General features: G+C 36.7%; 1 pseudogene; it reads right to left on the bottom strand.

Annotated features, from left to right (window-relative positions):
- Positions 1-232: 232 nt before the first annotated feature.
- On the bottom strand, positions 233-4358 carry LOC146914457 (uncharacterized; annotated as a pseudogene).
- Positions 4359-6422: the final 2064 nt, after the last annotated feature.

Consider the following 6422-nt stretch of genomic DNA (forward strand, 5'->3'; position numbering starts at 1 on the left):
GAGATGTGTTAATGCATATGCAAAAAAGACTCTTTTTGTGTTATCGAAGGGTTTTAGACAAATTAGAAATTTGTAAACATTACTAAACAATTGGAACATCAAAACCAGACAAAACAATCAAACATCACAGAGTCTTACAAGATGATTCCCTTTGAAATACTAAGCCAAGGGATAGACTTTGGAATGTAAAACAACATAAACAACTGGAAATGACAACAGGAAACAGAAATCCTCAAGCATAAGAAGTGGAAGCATCATCCTCAGACTCAGACCCAGACTCATAACTGTAGTATCGAGCGTAGAATTTACGGGCACCCCTAGCCCTCTTGGAGTCCCTCATAAGCATCCTATCCTTTTCTTCAATTTCTTTCCTAGCTTTAGCCAACTCTTTCTTCAGTGTCAAGACCTCATGAGTCTTCTGCTCATCCTTTCCATCCAAAGTCATAATCAAGTTCTCAGCCTCATAGTATCTAGTCCTCCACTGATGCTTCTCTCGACTCTCCATAGCTAGATGCTCCTGATACATCTCCTGAGTAGGTGGTAATAGAGGCAAAGGCATGGTAGGAATAGATGCAGACACATATCTCATAGCGGGATAAGGCATACCAATCTTCTCAGCTTGGTTTATCACCCACTGCGTATAGGCCTCATGAGCAATACCGGACCTTACACCCATATGCTTCACCTCTTTCTTCCGAAGTTTAGACCAAGCCTCTATGAAATCTTCTCTTATTCCTGTGGGTGCATTGGAGTAATGGAAGAAGTAAGGAGATGTAGCAAGATTGATGGGCTTTTCTTTCATCGGGAAACCAAATTGTCGCAAGGCGAGCTCCGGGTTATAGTTGATTCCACCCCGGGTACCAAGAAGAGGCACATTAAGAAACTTCCCACCACCGAAGATGATTTCCTTGACTCTAGAAGCTGGAGTGAGCCAAACCACTTCATTAGGAGTGAGAGCCATGATCCTCTGTGAAATGGACCAATTCTCTGGATTATCATAGAAAGACTTCGGAAGATGCGAAATAAACCACCTATAGAGAAGAGGCACACAACAAAGAATGTATCCACGACCCTTGCCGGTTCGATCGTGAATAGCATGGTATATGCCAGCTAGCAAAGTAGGAACCGGATTCTTGGAGTGGAAGATCATAATAGCATTCATGTCCACGAAGTCATCAAGATTTGGAAAGAGAACAAGCCCATAGATGAGGAGTGCAAGAATAGCCCCAAGAGTGTCCTGACAAGTGGTTTTGAGATTGGCTTTCTCAAGTAGATACTTTGAAGTGAACCCTCGGATGTGAGCCTTAGTGACAAGATTCTTGGAGACATCGGTGGTCTTGAGATAGAGATCTTTAGCAATAACCAATGGAGTAGGAGGATGCTCAAGTCCCGAGAAAGGTGTCCCTTTGGCTATGGGTAAGCCGGTCAAGGAAGAATAGGCCTCTAGGGTAGGCATCAGCTGAAAGTCAGGAAAAGTGAAGCACCGGTACTCCTGATCATAGAACTGCACTAGAGTGTGCACAAGCTTCTCATCCACATTAGTCCAGAGAATAGTAAGTAAATCCCCATAACGATGTCGGAACCCAGTCGGATCCTCGATCTTGAGTGCCAAATCTCTCAAACTAGCCAAATCCGCTTCCTTGAACTTGTAAGACTTAGTCTTTCCCATTCCTACAATGTTTACAAATTCAATTTGTCTAAGCCCTTCGGTAAAATGCATGGAAAAAAAGTTTATGCATGTATGCATGTATGCATGAATGCATGATTATGTTCAAGTTCGGAGAAAACATGGTGGGTTGAAGTTCAAAGTCGAGGAGTCATGGGTGGACACGGTGTCCGGTGAAACTAAGGCTTTGGATAATAGTAACCGGGTTCTAAAAAGCTTCCCAAGTCACAACCTCTCCGACGTATATCACGGCGTCACGAGACAACACTCGCTCCATGATTATCTGTAAGAAGGTCTAACTTGAGTGTAGTATCGCGTGACGACTAAAACTCGAGACAACACTCGGTTTAGCCTCCGCACTACATCCTAGAAAATGGCCATGGATGGGTTCGGTTATCTACGGTTCATAGCGTCATAGAACAATTAGAAGTAAAGTGCCTAAACCCGACAACACGCGCCGACAACATCACCCCAAAAATGCCTCAGCTATGTGGGATTGATCGCATAATCCAAAACACGAGGCAACCCCCGGAATGAATTGTCGATTATATCCCTCCTAAATCCTAAGTTCACTCAGCCCGGGTGTAGGACTTTTGATATTCTCACCCCACACGTTTGCAAGAATTTAAGCATTTATTCACATAGGAAAACAAGTAAAAGAAACAAGTAAAAAGAGCGCAAGCGTGGAAATAAAGACTAGGCGTAACTCTCGAATCTCCCCAGTGAAGTCGCCAGCTGTTTTATCTTGGTTTTCGGGTGTCAAACATTGATTACGTTTGAACCTTTTTAACCTTTGATATCTCATTTTTTCTTGGGAAGGGAAAAAATAAGCAAAACCTTTGAGAATCGAGGTCCGGGAGTTGTTTTCGCTACGGGAAGGTGTTAGGCACCCATAACGACTATAGTATCCTATAGGAACCGTCTTTACTTTCTACGCGCGCGCTTTATTTTTAAATGCTATTTGAAAAATGATATTTACACCTAAGAGTTTACTAAGTGAAGAATTGGAGGGAGAAGAAGATGTTTGAATTTTTATTTTATTTGAATTGAAGGAATTTTGATTCCTTGCCTACGTACCCTTTTAAGGGATCAAATCCACCGTAGTTCTCTTCCAAAAAATGTTTTTGTTTTTGTTGGTTGATTTTAAGTTTGAAAATTGGAATTTTGAAGAATGAGAGAGAGAGGCCTCAAGGGCATAAGATTGTAAAATTGTGAGGTTTGATTAGTGATTTTTGGAAAAAAGTCAAGTATGATTAATTTTTATTGAAATTTGATTAAGAAAACAAAGAGAAAATACAATGGGATTTTGATCCCAAGGTTTATTTAGAAAATGATTTGGGTGATATTGTTCATGTTTATTTGGAAAATGATTTTTTCTAAGTGTAAACCCTAGTCATTCATCTAAACATTCAATCCTAAACTTACATCTAAACATGCATATCCTAGCCATACATCTAAAAATATCTATGTGAAGTGTGTGCATGTGTCGGTGCTCGTGTCGGTGTACATCATTAGAGTCCATAGTCCATATTACATCCTTCACCTACATACACACTACTTCCTTGTGAGAACTTAATCCCACATAAATGAATTAAAAGCAAAAGAAATGTAAAGAAATGAGATGAGAAAGTGTGATGGAGAATATGCTTATGATGTATGAAACATGAAACAAGAAAATGTTAGTAGCATAGGGTAATATCAAAGAAAATAAAGCAAGTAAAATATTAAGACAAAAGCATAGAAAACCTCACAAAACAAAGTCAAAAAGTGCAAAAATATAACTAAAATTTACTCACAAAATGCAAGAATCCTATTGCCTAAAATTCTCACATTCTAATACATTTTTCAAAGGCTTAGAATCAGGTCTTAAAATGAGAATTAAGGCAACATGATGAACTTGACATTTTTAAAGTGAATTTAGACATATATGCATTATTTATTCATAAACATAACTTGCAAACCAAGCAATTAAGCAAAGTTCACACACATGCAGCAAAAGCACATACAAACAGTAGTCAAAGCTTCACAAAATCATATGGTAATAGACCACAAACATTTATCAAGAAATTGGAACTAGAATCAAGCAATTTTCACAAGTTTTTAATACAAAACATCACAAAATTAGCAAGAAAATCATCACATTATTTTTATCTATTTTATCATGCAAAATCATCACACAAATATCACACAACTAACAAGAAATATACATGAAATTCCTTAGGATTTTTAAAAGATTTTTTAGATGCAAAACTTCAAAACTTTTAGCAAAATTAGTAAACAATTAGCAAGAAATACTACATACATTTTCTCTCAGATTTTAACACATAACAACATCACAAAAATATCAAGAAAATTGTCAAGAACAAATAGGAAATTTTTAGGAATTTTTTAAAGGATTTTTACACTCAAACATATACAAAAAAATTCACAAATTTTAACAAAAAATAGTAAACAAATTAACAAGAAATACTACATATATTTTCCTCAAGTTTTGACACATAAAAACATCACAAAAAGGTCAAGAAAAATATCAAGCACATATGGAAAATTTTATGGCATTTTTATAAGAATTTTTGAGTGAATAGGGGTGCAGGAAGCAACACAGCAGGTGTACATAGCAAAAAATCCAACACAGACGAAGAAACCAAGCCCAAACCCAAACCTGCCTGGATCCTGGATCATCCAAACACATTAGGGACGTTGGATTGATCCAGGATCCTAAACCCTAGATCAGACGGTCAAAACACATGGTTCAGGGACGAACCAGACTGGCTCAGCTGAACCGGTCTGGTTCACTCCCCTTTATAAACAAAAGGAGGCCGGTTCATTTCATTTTTAACCCTAACTTCTATCTCTTCACTCGTTCTTCTCTCATCTTTTCTCTGAAACAAAGCCTTGCCGTAAACTGGGGAGGACGACGGAGGAAGATGAAGATTCATCGGAATCTTCATCTTCTCCGACGATCTGATGCTACTTCTTGAAACTAATTGCATAGAACTGTTCGTCTTCCTCCCCGCTTTACGAATCTGAGACTATTTTTATGAAATTGTGGCTGAAACGAAGTAGATCGGAACTTAAACTTTCGGGTTTCTAGGGTTTCAAATCTTTTTCGAATCGTCTTGAAACTAAACCCTAACTTGACCTATTTTCTATACTGATTATGGATTTGAACTCTGATTTTGCAAATAAACGGTGAATCTTCATGATTTTACATTTTAGGGTTTTGGTTTCAATCTTTTTCAAATCTTTTCAAGGTTTTCACTTCGATTCACCGTTTATTTTCAACTACGAACCTTCGATGATGATTATAAGTGAAAACGAGAAGGTTTTTATGTGTTTACCTGAATTTGATTGGAGATTCGAACGAATAGATCCTTGCGAAGGCTTCTGGTAAGTCCTTGAACTGAAAATAAATCAGTTATTCTCTTCTTCTTCTTCACCGGTCTGATTCTGCTTCGATCTCTCTTCTTCTCACTTCTCCGTCTCTGTGATCGTTTGAGTTTGTCACTTTTGTGATGAATTCAAGCTTGAATTGTAGAGATTTGGATTCGATGATGATGATTTCTCAAGAAATCTCTGAGAATCAACACTAATTTGTTGAGTTTTTGTTCAATTGATACGGTTAGGGTTTATGTGTTCTTGAGTTTCTGGAGAATTGGGGAAAAACGGTTACGATTTGATCTTTGGAAAAGAGAGAGAGAAAGTTGAATTGTGTTTGTGGTGATTTGGCACGTTGTGATTGATTCTGTTGCTGCACATTGATGAGTTGGCTATTTATAGGCTGACATGTGGATTTGTGGACCTGTGAAATTGTGACACCTGGATTTGAACTTGTGAGAAATTCGGCCTTGCTGGATTTTGACAAAAGGACCTTTCTGCAAAATTAAAAACTACAAGGACTAATCTGCAAAAAATCATTAAAGACTATTCTGCAATTTTTAAGACTTTTGGGACTGAAATGCAATTGACCTAAAGTGACTAAAACAAAAGGTTTGACCTAGAGGACTAAAAAAAATTCGAATTAAAAACCTAAAAAGAAATAAAATGAAACAGAGGGACTAAAATGCAATTTTTAGAAGTTTGAGGACTTAAAATGAAAATTAAAAATAACATTGAATTAAAATTGGTAAATGGACAATAACTTAAAGTGAAACTAATAAAAAACACAAAATGGACTAAAATGAACCAACTACTTAAATGAGGTACTTCAAAGTAAGCTCTCTCTGCCAAAATTTCGTGTGAAAAGACCAAAATACCCCTGGGGACTAAAATGATTCGAAACGATTCAAATGCAATTTTTTAAAATGGTTTTTTAACAAGGAATTAAAGTAAAAGCTTATACAAGCAAATTAAAAGACTCAGAGACAAAATTTTTAGGGATTAAAAAGAAATTCTATCATAGGAAATGACTGAAATGCCCCTAGGGGCTAAACTGACTCAAAATGACTTTAAACGTAATTTTTTGAAATGGATTTTGACATGAGATTGAAACAAAGACTTATTCAAACCAATTGGAAAGACTTAAACAATTTTTGAGGACTAAAATGAATTTGAATGCAGGAAATGACTAAAATACCCTTTTTCATGAATTTTGCAAATAACATTGAAATAAGATGCATAGAAAGATGCAATTGATCAGAGACAAATCCAATGACTTGAAATGCAAGAAAAACCCTTTGGATGGTTTTAACATGCAAGAAAGGAAGAATTGAGTTAGTATTTTTAGGTCCAAAATTAGGGTATAACAGTCATCATC

Source organism: Medicago sativa, chromosome 6 (assembly GCF_051527215.1).
Source record: "Medicago sativa cultivar Bolivia chromosome 6, Bolivia_mono, whole genome shotgun sequence".
Lineage (NCBI taxonomy): Eukaryota > Viridiplantae > Streptophyta > Magnoliopsida > Fabales > Fabaceae > Medicago > Medicago sativa.